The sequence below is a fragment of the Topomyia yanbarensis genome, chromosome 1, assembly GCF_030247195.1.
Source record: "Topomyia yanbarensis strain Yona2022 chromosome 1, ASM3024719v1, whole genome shotgun sequence".
NCBI lineage: Eukaryota > Metazoa > Arthropoda > Insecta > Diptera > Culicidae > Topomyia > Topomyia yanbarensis.
In genome coordinates, this window is record NC_080670.1 from 64,923,644 (window position 1) to 64,940,124 (window position 16,481).

General features: G+C 34.1%; 1 long non-coding RNA gene across 1 annotated transcript in view; it reads right to left on the reverse strand.

Moving 5' to 3' along the window:
* Positions 1-15,675, reverse strand: part of LOC131677836 (uncharacterized) — a 36,106-nt gene extending 20,431 nt beyond the window's left edge. The window contains exon 1 of the long non-coding RNA XR_009303434.1: positions 14,956-15,675. This is a non-coding gene — a long non-coding RNA (uncharacterized LOC131677836). The remainder of the gene's footprint in view (positions 1-14,955) is intronic.
* Between the last annotated feature and the right edge of the window lie 806 nt (positions 15,676-16,481).

Here is a 16,481-nt window from a genome sequence, read left to right on the forward strand (position 1 = left end):
GAAGCAATGACGTATGGGATACAGTGATTGCAGCTTATGACTATATACGGTAGTCTGATGTTACGTGATAATATAGAGATTTCTTTCGATTTTCACCTCTATATACCGTTAACCTTCCGGAAGTCGCGCTAGTGCACTGAGTGCACGCTGCGCTGAAAATGTAGCGAAATCGTCTTAGCGCACTAGCGGCTCACGGAAGAAGCCATTTGCGCGACTTCCGGAGGGTTAATTAGAATCGACAGAATCTTTATTCGTAATGTAAAATTTACAAGTAGAATATTTCACTATAGAAGACGTGGTGTTTATAGTTCCTACCCACACTGGTAAATTTTGACACCGACTGTTCATTTATTAAAAAAAAAATTCCCTTGAATTTTACCGGCTGGAAATAATAAATGTATTAGTTAACAACATAGTGGAACTATGTATGACTTTCGACTATACAGATAACAATTCAAGCGTCGCTCAAAGATTTCGAATCAAATTGCAATTTATATTGAACAAGAACAATGACATGTTTAGACCACAATTGTACAAACTTTGAATGGAACCGAACCGCAACAACAAGCAGAACACGATGTGTAACAAATCTGTGTCTGGCAAGCGTCCTGCAGATGTGGCAAAATGCTCCAGGTATTCATTACATATGGGACCGTCAACAGCAAACCCTTCAAAATTTAGCTTCTTCGCTATGCCTGAACCCTTCCGGACTGGTAAGGCACCAATAATGTTGGGTTTTGAAATAAAAGAGATCGTCAACCTTCAACCATTTCAGAACTTCACTCTATCGAGAAAATTTGAGCCAACTTGAAGCTGTAAAATCTCGAAAACGTATAAAAATAAAATGATCATAAAACTGCAAAAGAGCGATCCAATTTTTTTGTTACACATAATAAGTTTATTCTGATTATAAAGAAATAAAATGATTTAAATTTTAGAATTCAGTTTAAATAAGTTAAATTAGGGTCAAACGATGAACTAGTTACCGTGTTATCGTCAAGCTTGTTTTTCGTATATTTTCTTTTTTGCTTTAATTTCTCGCAAATGCTTTCATCTAATTTTTTTTAAAGATTTGTATTGACGCACTTTTTGCCGAAGCAATCAAGTTTGGATAGCTACAGACGATTTTTAAAACAAAACTTGTTTTCTCCAAAGCTATCATCAAGGATTGCAAATGACTTTTCTATCTCTTAATTTCATTTGAAACTTTGTTAGTTTTTGTTCATTTCGGAAGTTTTTGGTAAAAATACTGCGAGAGCGTTATTTTTTTAAAACAATTATTTAGTTTGTAAAAAAGGTATGTTTTTCAACAAAAATCATTCATAACTTTGTAAATACACAAAATAACAACTTTGTTATTTCGGGACAAATATGCGGTATATAAAGTTCGAAAATGGCTGCTAACAAAATATTTACGATTAATCAATGTATGAAACGACAAATGAAAAATAGTGATTATAAATATGATTTTTTGATGACTCTGATTGATAGAAAAGAAGCAAAGATATTGACATTGCGACTTGGAACTGTACTTTCAGACTTATTCGACATCACATCGGGTGTACCTCAAGGGAGTCACCTTGGACCGCTTCTGTTCGTGCTCTTTGTGAATGACATTTGCAGCGAATTGACATCGTGTAAAATGATGTACGCAGATGATCTGAAAATTTATCGCATCATAACAACTCTGGTGGATTGTTGTGTACTTCAGATGGACATAGATAGGATCATGAGTTGGTGTGATAGAAACGGAATTACTATAAACATTCAGAAATGCTACATAATCACATTCACACGAATACTCTCGCTAATTACGTTTGAGTATGCAGTGAGCGCTGCCCCAGTAGAACGAGTTTCATCAATCAAGGACCTTGGTGTTATACTTGACCGTAAGCTACGTTTCATCGAACACTTCAATGCAGTAACTGCTAAAGCCTATGCAGTACTAGGACTCATCAAACGAAACACCCAAGATTTCAACGACGTCTACTGCCTGAAGACACTGTACATCAGTCTGGTACGCAGCATTCTAGAGTATAGAGTTATCGTTTGGGCACCGTATCACACCGTACACATTAATCGCATAGAACGGGTGCAAAAGAGCTTCGTCCGGTATGCCCTTCGACGGCTTCCCTGGCGAAATCGATTTGAACTACCACCGTATGAGCATCGTTGTGCTCTTATCAACCTGCCTACGCTACGAAACAGGCGAGTTTTTCTGCAGCGACTTTTTTGTGTTCGATCTTCTCGCTGGCAACATTGACTGCCCTCTGCTTCTCGCTAAGCTGGACTTCAACGTTCCTGGTAGGTCTCTGCGGAGAATGGACTTTTTTCGGCGCTCTACTCATCGCACGCAGTACGGCCAGAATAACCCGGTAGATGTTTGCTGGCAGTACTTCAATAGCGTGTTTCATCATTTTGACTTTAATTTAAGTAGAGATATGTTCAAATTGAAAATAGGTTTAAGTTAGTATAGTATTTCAGTCTGTACGAAAATTATTAGTTCGAAGACAATATATGTCATCATCAGACATTCATTTCGACGCAATTGACGCAAGCAACGTAATTGACGAAATAGTTCGGTAGTCTCCTTAATAAAGACAACATAAGTAAACCGCCTTGTAGATGTAATAAATGTCTACAAATTTAACAGCGAGGCGAACAAATGATATTAAAGTCACTCCCGCCTGCATTGTGTAAAGGTTATAAATAGATCGAATGTTTGATTGATTGTTTGTGTGGGGATGCTTGTTTGGAAATTTACTTTCGTGGTGGACTAGAATTGAGTCGCCAATACGATGCAGCAGTTTGCCAGATTGTTACTCACCACACAACGCGGAATCCTAATGATTGCCGGGTCCACTGCAAGGATGGGGTGATGTTTTCAACATCCATTCTCCCGCTTCTTAAATTCATTTGTGGGACCCATTCCCTTTAGTTCAGTTTTTAAGGTATTGATACTTACGCCACAAACCATAAAACTAATTGCAAATTTGGAAGTTTGTTTCAATCATACATATTTTTTTTCTCAATTATAGAGGTTTTAACCTTATGGCCATTTGCTTGTTTTTTCGGGTTAGAACAATTACTTTTGGAAAAATTTCTAATTCTATGTGTAGGTTTAGGGATCGAACCCAGGTGAGCTGCAATATAAGATAAATTTTTAGTATGCCTATTTTCTTATCACGTCAAATAACCATTTTAGTTTGCTATATCCAATCCAATGGCAATTTTGCGCTATTATTCTTGTAATTTAAAACCACCAGTGGCTCCAGGTAGCAACAAAAGCAATTTCGATTTTTTGCAAGCAAAAAGCAAAGTATTGTTCCTGTTAGGATTGTGGAACCAGTAATACCGGCATCGAAAATCCGGGGAATGGCGATCCCTTTTTGGTACCAAAATACCGGTACGGAAAATACCGGTCTTTGGTGCCATGCAAAACTTTTGATAAATTTACTTCTATTTGATACGTCTAACGTAGAGCTAAAACTATACAAGAAGCAAAATGCCATCGTCTAAGTAAACAATAATGCAATATAAGTAAACACAAATAGCGACAGTGAAGTTGTTAATATTTGTTTCAAATTGCATATACTAGACACTATTTCATCGCTGTTGTGCTATCTTATGACTAACGCCATTTTGGGGTAAACTGAGTTATATATGGCACATTACTCGTCTAAAAAATCTCTACAAAGTAGCGTTGTCAGAACTTTGACATTCTGCTTGGTTACTGAGATATAGAGAGAAATGTGCTGAGAAATTTTTTGCTTCAAATGACTGTGTTTGGGAATTGGCTCAAATTATCGTGATGCATAAGATGTTTTTTATGAGGAACACAATGGCATACAAATTTTCAAAACAAAAATGCGAGAAAAATGTAGCTTTGGTTTTAAAATGGAAATATAGCATATTTGGCAACACTGTAGCCAAAAATAACTATGAATAAAAGTAAATAGATATGAATAAAAGTAAAAAATTGATGCTTTTTTCCATGTAAAATTTTCCATGCACGATTATGACACGCCATACAAATTTTGTCATAAATACACACCTGAGGAAGTCCACGAAGATCCGTCCGAAAATCTTTAAAATCGTGACCGACCATCTTAGATTCCGATGAAACTTTACACGTTTCACCGTCATGCAAGACTAAATATTTTCCACAGGTAATAAGATTATTTTGACTCAAGAGCAACTTTTCAAAAGGGCGTAAACGTTTCTACGTGAATGAATTTCAAATTTTTTTGTTCGATTACTGTATTTTATACAGCAAAACTATCTGAGAACGAATTACAGGGAATGAATACTTCTGTCTGAAAAAAATATACACTGAAAAAAATGTTATGTAATTTTTCAAAAAAAAAAAACAAAAATTTATCATAAAAATTTAAATTGCGAAAAAACCCATTTTTTTAAAATTTTTATATTTTATTGCCAAAAGCCAACAGCATGATGGAGAAAAAATCGGTAAAAAAGTTTTCCTAACAATAACTTCGTACATGTTTTTAAATTTCATACTAATAGACATACAAAATTGTAATTCTATTACAGAATATAATTCTAAGCACCATTTAAAATCAAGATGCATTTAACAAAAATCTTCCAAAATGCGATAGTTTTCGAGATATTTGAAATTTTGCTCCTTCAAAAACAATTAATTCGTGTAATTATGCTCTTTTTAAAAGTTATTCGCGTTACCCCATCAAAAAATGTCAAAAATTTAATGTTTATCGTTTTAAAGACGTAAAAGCAACTTTTTTAGTGTATTTGGATCATGGAGAAGCTTTCAATAAAAAAGTTTTCCTAACAACAACTTTCAACATTTTTTTATAATTCTTACTATTTGAAGTCAAAAATACATTTTTTTTGAATATGATTCTAAACGCCATTTTAAATCGAAATGCTCTTAACAAAAAATTTCTAAAATGTAGTAGTTCTCGGGATATTTTAACTTTTGTTTTAACAACACAATTATTTTGTTTTATTACTACCTTTTCATAAGTTATTTACGTTTCAACAATAATAGGTTTTTCAAAAGGCCCGTAAACTTTCCTGTAACTTTCTCTTTGACATCAAGGCGATATTGTGAAACATTTTAAAGTTACATGAAAACAACCAAAATATGATTCAGCTATATAGTTTAATCAACCCTATGGTTGAAATATATTTTGGTTGCTTTCATGTAACTTTCAAATGGTTTACAATATCGCCTTGATGTCAAAGAGAAAGTTGCAGGAAAGTTTACGGGCCTTTTGAAAAACCTATTATTGTTGATGGAGAAACGCGACTAACTTATGAAAAGGTCGTAATAAAACAAAATAATTGTGTTGTTAAAAAAAGTTAAAATATAAATACTACATTTTAGAAAATTTTTGTTAAGAGCATTTCGATTTAAAATGGCGTTTAGAATCATATTCAAAAAGAAAATTGTATTTTTGACTGCAAATAGTATGAATTATAAAAAAATGTCAAAAGTTGTTGTTAGAAAAACTTTTTTATTGAAAGCTTCTCCATGATCCAAATACACTAAAAAAGTTGTTTTTACGTCTTTAAAACGACAAACATTAAATTTTTGACATTTTTTGATGGGGTAACGCGAATAACTTTTAAAAAGAGCATAATTACACGCATTAATTGTTTTTGAAGTAGCAAAATTTCAAATATCCCGAAAACTATCGCATTTTGGAAGATTTTTGTTAAATGCATTTTGATTTTAAATGGTGCTCAGAATTATATTCTGTAATAAAATTACAATTTTGTATGTCAATTAGTATGAAATTTAAAAACATGTACGAAGTTATTGTTAGGAAAACTTTTTTACCGATTTTTTCTCCATCATGCAATCACAATCAAAATGTTTCTTTTCTCTTTAGGTTTTTGGTAACAAACTATAAAAAATTTAAAAAAATGGGTTTTTTCGCAATTTAAATTTTTATCATAAATTTTTGTTTTTTTGAAAAATTACACAACATTTTTTTCAGTGTATTTTTTTTTCGGACAGAAGTATTCATTCCCTGTAACTTGTTCTCAGATAGTTTTGCTGTATAAAATACAGTAATCGAACAAAAAAATTTGAAATTCATACACGTAGAAACGTTTACGCCCTTTTGAAAAATTACTCTTGTATCAAAATTGCCAGAGAATATCATGGAGATTCATACAGCGAACACACCTGCAAAGTTTCGTTCGAATCGACGATGGTCATATTTTGCGGTCAGCCGGTTTCTCATGGAATCCCTCACCAATGACACGTGTGAGTGCGATTTTTCCCACATTTTTAGTTAATACTCGCAACATAGTCAACTAATCTTCGTAATATTTGAGAGATTAATACAGAATAGATAGAGGCATCAATTGTCTGCTTTGAATTGTTTGCATCATTTATAAGTGCAAGATATTCAATCTCAAACTTTAACCCTCAAAAGGGCACGCGGGTCTCAGAGGCCCGGCACGTTACAATTTTTTAGTTACAAAAAAATGTGTATGCAGTATAAGTTTGGGCATGGAAATTTTGATAAGTAGCTTTGAAATCTATAACAAAAATAAAGAATTGTGAAATTTTCATCTATGGAGTGATGCGCAGCTATGTTTGAATTTTTTACATGCACAAAAAGGCAAGCCGGGCCTGGTAGGCCCGGTGTGCATGCAATATTTACTAGTAATACCAAGGATTTTATACATTAATATTTATCTGAAATTTTTTTTGATGAGTTCATCTTCATATTAGCAGGTATTTTTTCAAGTTTTGATTGATTTTATCTTTTTGCTTTTTCTTATAAGAAAAAAATAGCATACGATAGTGACGTGTGTCATATTTTTTGGGTAAATACTTTTATTTCACCCACTGTGGTCTACTTGACAATTATTTGGATACAACATAACCTAATTTTGTCGTTATTGTCTATTTTTGTTGTCTATTCTTTGTGTTATAGTTGTAATTATTCAAATTGTAGAGTCCAGAAGCAACAAAAAATTGAAATGGCTATAAGACGATCTGCCCATGTTTTCAATCGTCTCAAGGAATCTGAAATAATGGAAGAAATTCGAGCAAATTCAACAGCAGATGATTCCGAAACTGATTTGCAAAGCGAGGAAAAAGGTGCAAATGATATTGCTTCCGACGATGAATCTGATGCAGACTCGGAAGAAGAATCTGAATATGTACTCCAGTTATGCATCAGAATAAAATAACACCAACCCAGAAACATGTATTGATCGAGTTAAAACGAAATGGAGCTCAGAACCAATCGAAGGTCGACGTGATCTTCCGAATACTCACTTTTTGGGAAAAAAATTCACCTTTTTATATCCATCGCCTTGTACGCTGAAATCGGGATTTGCTGCGTGTTCGAATTTTCATCACTCATCATCCTGTAATTCCGGAATCGGAAGTCGGATCAATAAGAAATTCAACAGCAGCCAATGGGATTACTGTACCTTTCATTTGAAAACAAGTTTGTAAAAATCGGTAAAGAATTCGCTGAGAAATAGGTATGACATTATCTTAGGAACTTGGTAAGTTCCCCCGAAGCATCAAGAACCGTCATAGCTGGCCAATGTGGTCGAAGCACCTTCGGTGGGTCATTAACGATCTAGACATGCAAAGCCAAGTAATGTTGCACATATTTTAATATATATTGCATCATTTGGACAACATGGTGGTACCAGTTTATATGGAAATTTGTTGTGTGATCGTACTCTTCAACACGTAACTCCAGAACCGAAAGTCGGATCAATAAAAAATCAATAGCGACCGATGGGAAGGCTGTACCTTTCATGTGAGACTAACTTTGTGCAAATCGGTCCAGCCATCTCTGAGAAAAATCGGTGAGATTGTTTGCCTTATACATACATCCATACGTACATACACACATACAGACATTTTACGATCTCGACGAACTGAGTCGAATGGTATAAGAGATTTGGCCCTGCTGGTCTCGGTTAAAAAGTCGAAAATTCGACCGATTGCATAACCTTTCTATATGAAAAATGCAAAAAGGGGCTTGAATTTAAACGGGCCTGAGAGGCCCGGCTTGCCCTTTAATGTTAAGATTTTAGCTTGCCTTCACAAAGGTTAAAAATCGTTTTTCTCGAAACGTGCGAAATGGCGCTTGTCATAAGATAGCACAACAGCGACGGTTTGTAGATTGGGCACACAGAAGCGAGATGCAGTTTAAATGGGATATTAAACCGGCTACAATTTTCACTTTTTTTCGGAACACTGCTAAATCAAACGGTAATTGATTTCACATAGCATTTATCAAATATGAGCTTTTTCCGAAAACTCTAGCTCACTCTCAAGAAGTTTGTATATGAAAATATATGAAAAATAGGCAGTATAAACAATAAATTCAGCGCAAAATGCCAGTGTCATCTTGTGCATCCCAAAATCTGCAGATATTAAGTTTAATGTGTAAGGATCAACATTGCCGAAGACTGCAAATTGATCCGATTTTGAAGTAAAAAGATATTGTCATATAAAGTTATGTGTTTCCTCTCTTTCTCGCACATGCTTAGAATAGTAATTTTCAAAAAAATCGGTTGGTTTTCAAAGTTAAATAACTTTATAGGAGAACCTCCAATCAATATGCAGTCTTCAACAAAGCTGTTCGTTATGAAATAAGCTACGTGACCATAAGTTTTGAGGTATGCGGAGTAACTGCGGAATTTTTTCTTGGATTTAAAGTTTTTATTTCCGAGTTTCCATATATATTAGAAACTTGAAACCTCTTGTGGGGAAACTAGAGCTATTGGAATAAGCTCATATTTAGCATATGATCGATGCATCCAATTACCATTTGAATTAGCAGTGTTCCGAAAAAAAGTCAAAATGGTTGCCGGTTTGATTGGATATATAGTGGCATGAGCGCAAATTTGAAAGAATACCGAACTCACGTACGGTAAATGTAGCGTATGCTTCAACTTTGAGAAACTTTGATAACACGGTGCTACAGTGATTTTGTACTTTTCAAGTAACCTAGTATAGGTTGTAAATCTCATCAAATGCAGCACAAAATAACATTTGAAAATTGTTGTATTGTTGATTTATAAAAAAAACAACTTTTCGAGACTTCTGACGTTAAAAAAATTCTATGCGGTCATTTTTTAACCGATTTTTAATTTTTCGAGGTATCTGGAAAGAAGAATAAATGAATTTTCCCACAATATGCTTACTTATGTTCTTTTTTAAATATATTGTGCAGTTTTGCGAAAACAATATGAAAATAAGTAATATTTTGCCATTTTTTCATGAAAGTTCTAAAAAATGCTCAACATTCTTCTGAAGAAGCGTCATCGCTTTTAATTGTTATTAACAGGGGTCATTCAATTCCGCATCTGACGATCTACTTATCACCAAAATCGGTTGAAAAATGGTAGATTGACTCATTTTATTCCAACTTAGAAGCTTGCTCGCATGAATTCTTAAGGGGGGAGTGAGGTATTGTCGCGCACTATAGTATTCTAGAAATCTATGTTCCGTTATTTCCTCCAATTTAAACTTCAAAGTTTGCACACATACTTTTGTGAATGTATTCGTTCGAACGAAAAAAAAATCTATTTATTTATCTAATTTTTTTAAAGTTCCTAAGCTATGATATCATAGGAAGATAACATGATCAGAAGATTGGTGATATTTTTAATCTATTTTAATTTCACGAATTGATCAAAACTTTTGTACATTATAGTAAATTATTTCAATAACATGCTGTAATTTTTCTATGCAAAAAACAAACGACTCGGTGATGAAGCTTTTTGTAGAACCCCACTAGGCAAACATGATTTGCGGTGTTACCTGCCATTTCAAAATTATTGAACCGATTTCTTTCAAACTTTGCATACACATTCAATGTAAAAAAATAACTAACCCCTTCGTTGAGTTTTTGAGATAAATTTTCAATCAAGGGGTTTTTTACTCGTTTTACATAAAAATTACTATTTTTCACGAAAAATTTCACCTTTTTATGAGAAAACACCCCCTTAAATGAATTATCCCAAAAACTCAACGTAGGGGTTGTCATGACGCTTGGTTTTGCTGCCAATCCACAGAATTTTATTCGCGTGCGATTGTTCTAACATTAGCCAACAGAATGAAAAACTAAAATCTCGTTCGCATTTGTGGAGCCCAATACATGCTCGCGGGCACCCTTCCGATGTTCAACCTCTCTCTGTCACACATTCACATTCTTTCTTTTATTCTCATATGCTAGCCTAAGCGAACGAGACACTTTTCCGAACATTTCCGAGCATATCATCTTCGACCCGTTGCACGAACCGATTACTCTCGCTCTCTCGCTCTCTCTCTCTCTCTCTCTCTCTCTCTCTCTCTCTCTCTCTCTCTCTCTCGGGATTATTTCTTTGTCACGCACTTAATACATTGAGAAATATGATACGCATTTTTGCAGTTTTTTTTGAATCTGGGTAATTCATGTTATGCTACCGACAAAGAAGTCACTATATATGAATGTTATTACACTGTTAAATGGCACAATCTATTTGTGTATATTAGTTACCCTGAAACCTTTATCTACTACAGGGATTAGGTCTTTTTAACATAGAATGTGTATGCAAAGTTTGAAAGAAAGCGGTTAAGTAGTTTTTGAATGGCAGGTAACACCGCAAATCATGTTTTTTCCAGCGACGTTCTACAAAAAGGTTCTTCACCGAGAGTCGTTTGTCGATATTTTTGCATAGAAAAATTACAGCGTGTTATTGGAATGATGCACTATAATGTACAAAAGTTTTGATAAAAGTTCTAAAAAATTCGCAAAAGTGTTTTTTTCACGCTGAAACCTTAACCTTAAATGATCATTTACGTCAGGTGTAGATTATTAATAAGGTATATCCTCAAACTAACGGACATAAAACAGTGACATATAGGAATATGAGTCTATCTATCTATCTATCTATTTAAACGGGCGATATGTATCTAAGTTTTAGTTACTTCGGTTTAATCTTTAAAGTTTCAGGCACATAGATGTATATCGCTCGTACAAACTTACAAATAAATAGTACCCTTAATTAAGCTACTCCTACCTAAGGTTGCAAAAGAAAAATATTTTTAAAATGTTGAATAAAAAAATGTTTCTAGAATTGGTATTACCCCCTTAAGAAAAATGAAGGTGCTGGCCGATTTATAGGTCTAATCAAACTCCATGAAACTCAGCTGAAGACCCCTAATCGAAAAAACATCAACGTTTGCTAAAAAACTTTTGTTCATTATTTTTCAGTTTGTGACCATGGTGCGGCGTCTCACCCGCACATGCGGCATCTCTCCCGCTATGACCTTTTTTTTTAAATGTTCATCGAAATGTGATGATTTTTTTTTCATGAGAAATACCATTTCACAATATTTCGGAAACTTGTCGCAATTGATGAAAATGATTTCATCAAATATTGAATGGTAAGTAATTTGATGCAGGATCGAGTTTAAGAAATCTGCGGCATCTCTCCCCAAATTACCCTAAGTTATTGGTCGAGCTTTGTGCTTACTCATCGCTCGAAGCACCTTTAAGAACACCTGGCAGTTTTTTCAAACCTCGAATCACTTCACTTTAGTGCAACATTTTTGTCATCCTCCTTGTACCCACGAATAGAAGCATGGGTACGTCAATACTTAACATGAATTGCTACGGTGTAGTTTCACATAGCAGAAATAAGACACATTTGGTCAAGGCTTCTGTCTGTCACGTTACAAGTTTACACAAATTTCATAAGATAAGTCTGCAAAAATAATCAGATATAATCAGATTCTATCACAATTGCACATTATTAAGGTCATTAAACTGAACATTTTTTCAACAGAAAGTTATTTTCTGTCATGAACGGTTTTCGCTTTATTGCCATTTTGATACGTCTGTCACGTTACACAATTTTCGCAGTGAGTTAGGGGGTTGCCCGACTAAATTGAAAAAGTCTGTTCCGTTGGGCCCCGAATTTGCATGAACACAGTTTTAAGTTGAAGCTTGGAAAACAAAGAATATTTCGATATATAGTTTTCCCGAAGAATACCTTTTTTCGATTTTGTGGAATACTCTCAATGATCTGTCACATTACACCCAGTCACGTTACAGTTCTGTATTTGGGTCATTCCATGCGAAGTGATCAAGGCACGTGTAATCGACCTCCACGGATTTGAACAAAATTTAAGAGGAATTGTTCATCTAGGGCCAATATATAAAAACCCAAATTTTTGTGACAATTGAACCACCCCTCGGGTCATGGGAGCACCCCCCGTTTTGGAAAATTGCCAAAACCCTTGATTTTCTTTTGATCATATCTCCGGTTCTATTTACTCTAGAATCAAACCACAAGATGGCTTTTGAAGAAAATTGTTCAAGGAGTCTACAAAAAATATTATTTTTTGCCGACAGTGTTGCCAACTATACAATTTTTTCAGTTAAATATTAAAAGTTAATTTTTCTCTCAATACGTATATTTTAATTTTGAAAATTTTAATGCCATCGCGTTCCTCAGACATTTTTACATAAAAAACACTTATCATCCCAATATAATATGAGCGCATCCTGAGATACACCGTTTTGAAGAGAAAAAACCGCAATTTCCCATATAAAATCGCAAGCGCGCAACACTAAAAAACCAACTTGAGTATTCTGAGTTCAAAAATAATTTTTCGTGAAGTAGACGAGAAATGACGAAAAACTACGTATTTGGTTTGCTTCTAGCAGATCAGGGTTGATTTTTATGACAGTTTGAAGATTTTTTCAATTTTGGCCAATAAAAATGGATTTTTATATGAGAAAATCGGAGTTTTTCCCTTCAAAACGGTATATCTCAGGATGCGCTCATATTATATTGGGATGATAAGTGTTTTTTATGTAAATATGTCTGAGGAACGCGATGGCATTAAAATTTTCAAAATTAAAATATACGTATTGAGAGAAAAATTAACTTTTATTATTTAACTGAAAAAAATGCATAGTTGGCAACACTGTCGGCAAAAAATAATATTTTTTATAGACTCCTTGAACAATTTTCTTCAAAAGCCATCTTGATTCTAGAGTAAATAGAACCGGAGATATGATCAAAAGAAAACAAGGGTTTTGGCAATTTTCCAAAACGGGGGGTGCTCCCATGACCCGAGGGGTGGTTCAATTGACACAAAAATTTGGGTTTTTATATATTGGCCCTAGATGAACAATTCCTCCAAATTTTGTTCAAATCCGTGAAGGTCGTTTTCAAGTTTGCATCTTTTTTTGATCACTTCGCGTGGAATGACCCATTTTTATTGAAGCAAGAATATGGAGACAGTCGTACACAAATCATCCTTGATCTGGGAACTGAGTATTAATGGGAAATTTCATGTTTTTTTAAACATATTGGTTTTGATGAACAAACGTGAATAACTTATTGAACGTTAAATTTCAATTCAAAGAAATAAATCCTTTCAAGGAAGATTTTTCTTTTTTGCTTTGATTAAAGTGGTTTTAACCTTGGGGTCATTAGCTATTTTTCGGGTTAGAGAAATTTCTTTAGAAAAATCTCTAACCCTATGTATGGGTTGGGGAATCGAACCCAGGTGAGCTGCGTAAGTAATTTTTAATCGAATAGAAGTTATTCGCGTTTCTCCATCAACAATAATAAGTTTTTCAAAAGGCCCATAACATTTCCTGTAACTTTCTCTTTGACATCAAGATGATATTGTAAACCATTTGAAAGCTATACGAAAACAACCAAAATATGATCGAACTTTTAAACTTTTAAAAAGAGCATAATCATACGAATTAACTGTTTTTGTTGGAACAAAATTCCAAATATCTCGAAAACTATCGCATTTTGGAAAAAAAATTTAAATGGATTTTGAATTAAAATGAGAGTTAGAATTATATTCTGTAATAAAATTACACTTTTGTATGTCAATTAGCATGAAATTTAAAAACATGCATAAAGTTATTGCAAGAAAAACTTTTTACTTATAAGTTCTTCATCATACAATCACATTCAAAATGTTTCTTTTCGCTTTAGGTTTTTTTTGACAGAATATAAAAAATTGGAAAAAATGGGTTTTTTACAATTTCAATTTTAACACAATTTTTTGTTTTTGTAAAAAATTACACACATTTTTTTTCGGTGTATATTTTTCTCGCACATAAATATTCAGTCTCTCAAACTCGTCCTCAGAAAATTTTGCTGTATAAAATACAGTAATCGATCAAAAAAAATGAAAATAATACACGTAGAAATGTTTACGCCCTTTTAAAAAATTACTCGAGTCAAAATAATCTTACTGATTGTGGAAAATGTTTAGTTTTCCATGCCGATGAAATATGTAAAATTTCAAAGGAATCCAAGATGGTCGATCAGCATTTAAATTATTCTCGGACGGATCCTCGTGGAATTCCTCTATACTAGTTGAGACCAAAGATCGAGTTCAAATATTCTCGATAATTATTTTTCAATTAGCGATGAAATGGCTGTTAAACTGATAGATGGGTCATATACGATATTATGCGTATAATTGCAGTTATTGCAACTAATATGATTGGATTCCGCTGAAACAGTGCTGCCAGCGACAATTACAAAAAAAGGATGAAATTATATTATGGATATACCTTCCCTATGTTTATATCTTATTGAGAACTGACAAAACCTATCAATTTAGATTGCCTTACACTACCTGTTGCATGCAATTGGAGTTTTGTAAATAATCCAATTGCATGAAAAATGAATTGTATTGAGTACGGAAAGGTAAAAAATTAACAGCTTCTAAAACTGCGTGAAAAAGAATTAACTTGATCAAAATACGTTTATTGTGATTCCAACTGTTTTATGAAAAAATAGAAACATATTAGGCAGGAATGGTTTAAAGGTGTTGTATGGGTTTTTACACTTTTCATAGGACATACTGTAGGTGCGGTCTAGTGCAAGCGATACTAAGCTGCTAAATAACCACATCTGTAATTTAAATTAGAATACGATATGTTGATTACGTACCATTTAATAGTAATTATTGCTAACATAATATTGAACTAATCAAAATTTTGCAATGTGCAAATGCACTGGCTTCCTTTCAATTTTAATTTAATTCCATCAATCACACTGTGCATCTGTGTCTCATACAGTCAATTTGTTTGTAGCGCACTAGCCTTTGGCGATATTATGATGCCGCTGGCGCCTGAGTTTCCACAGTTTGACTCCCTAGGGCAAGAACGTCATCTCACACGCTCCATCTGTATTTAGAAATATGTATACATGTTTCTCTTCCTGTTGGGTTGATTTACACAATTCACCGCTAGACGATCACAACGCTTCATTAAATTATTTACCGTGGTATAAAACGAAAATACACACCCGAAGGAAAATTAATTTTATGCAAACACACAACCGTGCGATTCGGATTGCTCAGCCAATTTCGCGAAGTATTACAGAAAACAGAATTGACACAAAACGATATTTCCGCACAGCATGTCTGGAAAGCACTTATCCTCCTAAGAAGGACCAGCACGAAACAGACACGTTTGATAGATTTTCCGTATGTACCAAATTTCACTTTGCCATCAAGTTTGAAAATCACTTTTAATCTCAATCATCCTCACAACTAAGTTAGGGTTGTGTGTGGAGGACAAGTTGAAAATCGGAAAACTGTTGCGCGGTTTCGTTGAGTGCACCACAGGTTAGAGGGCAATGTGCGAAAAACATCCAAACCTACCGGAACCTACGATACGACTAAATTTTTCTCTGTTTTGAACTAAATGCAAGCTCTTTGTGTGTTGCCAATTTTAACTGGTGAGCGGACGTCACCACGGTAATACATACTCCAGCGGCATTTGTACATACCATAATAAAACGTGATTTTCTTTCAATTGCTAGTTTATTAATAGCGTCGATAATTCAAAATAAAATCTCTACGTGAATTCTGGAAACAAAAGCGAATGATTTTTTGTTTTTAGATGGCAACAATGTTTCTGTACTCTGCTGCGAATGCATATTTTCCGAAGAAAAACCAGCATTCTCACAGAGAGGAAAAGTGGTTTACATTTACTCTCAGCTCAGATTTTTGCTGGCTTGTGTGATGTTTTGGAAAGGGACATCCATATTGTATAGATGCAGAAAGCATTTAACATCTATAAGAGAAACCGACGATAAAAAGTACTTGTTGCTTGGAAGCGGTTTGCAGTTATTTGGAGATACTGAGGTAAGCGTTGTTCTCATAAACTAAGATAGGGTAATGTGTTTATTGTGGCAATAAAGCATATTGTTGCCCTAGTTCGCATCTCTTGGCTTCGAATCAATCATATGAGGGCATGACAGTATCTATTTGGCTAAAAACCTGTTTTAATCCACCTAGAGGTGCAATTGTGCCTTTCTCATTTCTACAAACTATGATTTAATAGCTGGTTCGCACAATATAACATTATGGAAATGTCTTTCATTCTTATTACACTTGGTAAGTATATATAAGAGAACCTTTTTTGCATTCATCGCGGTATCGGTTTGAATCTGAGTTTTCTATGTGATCG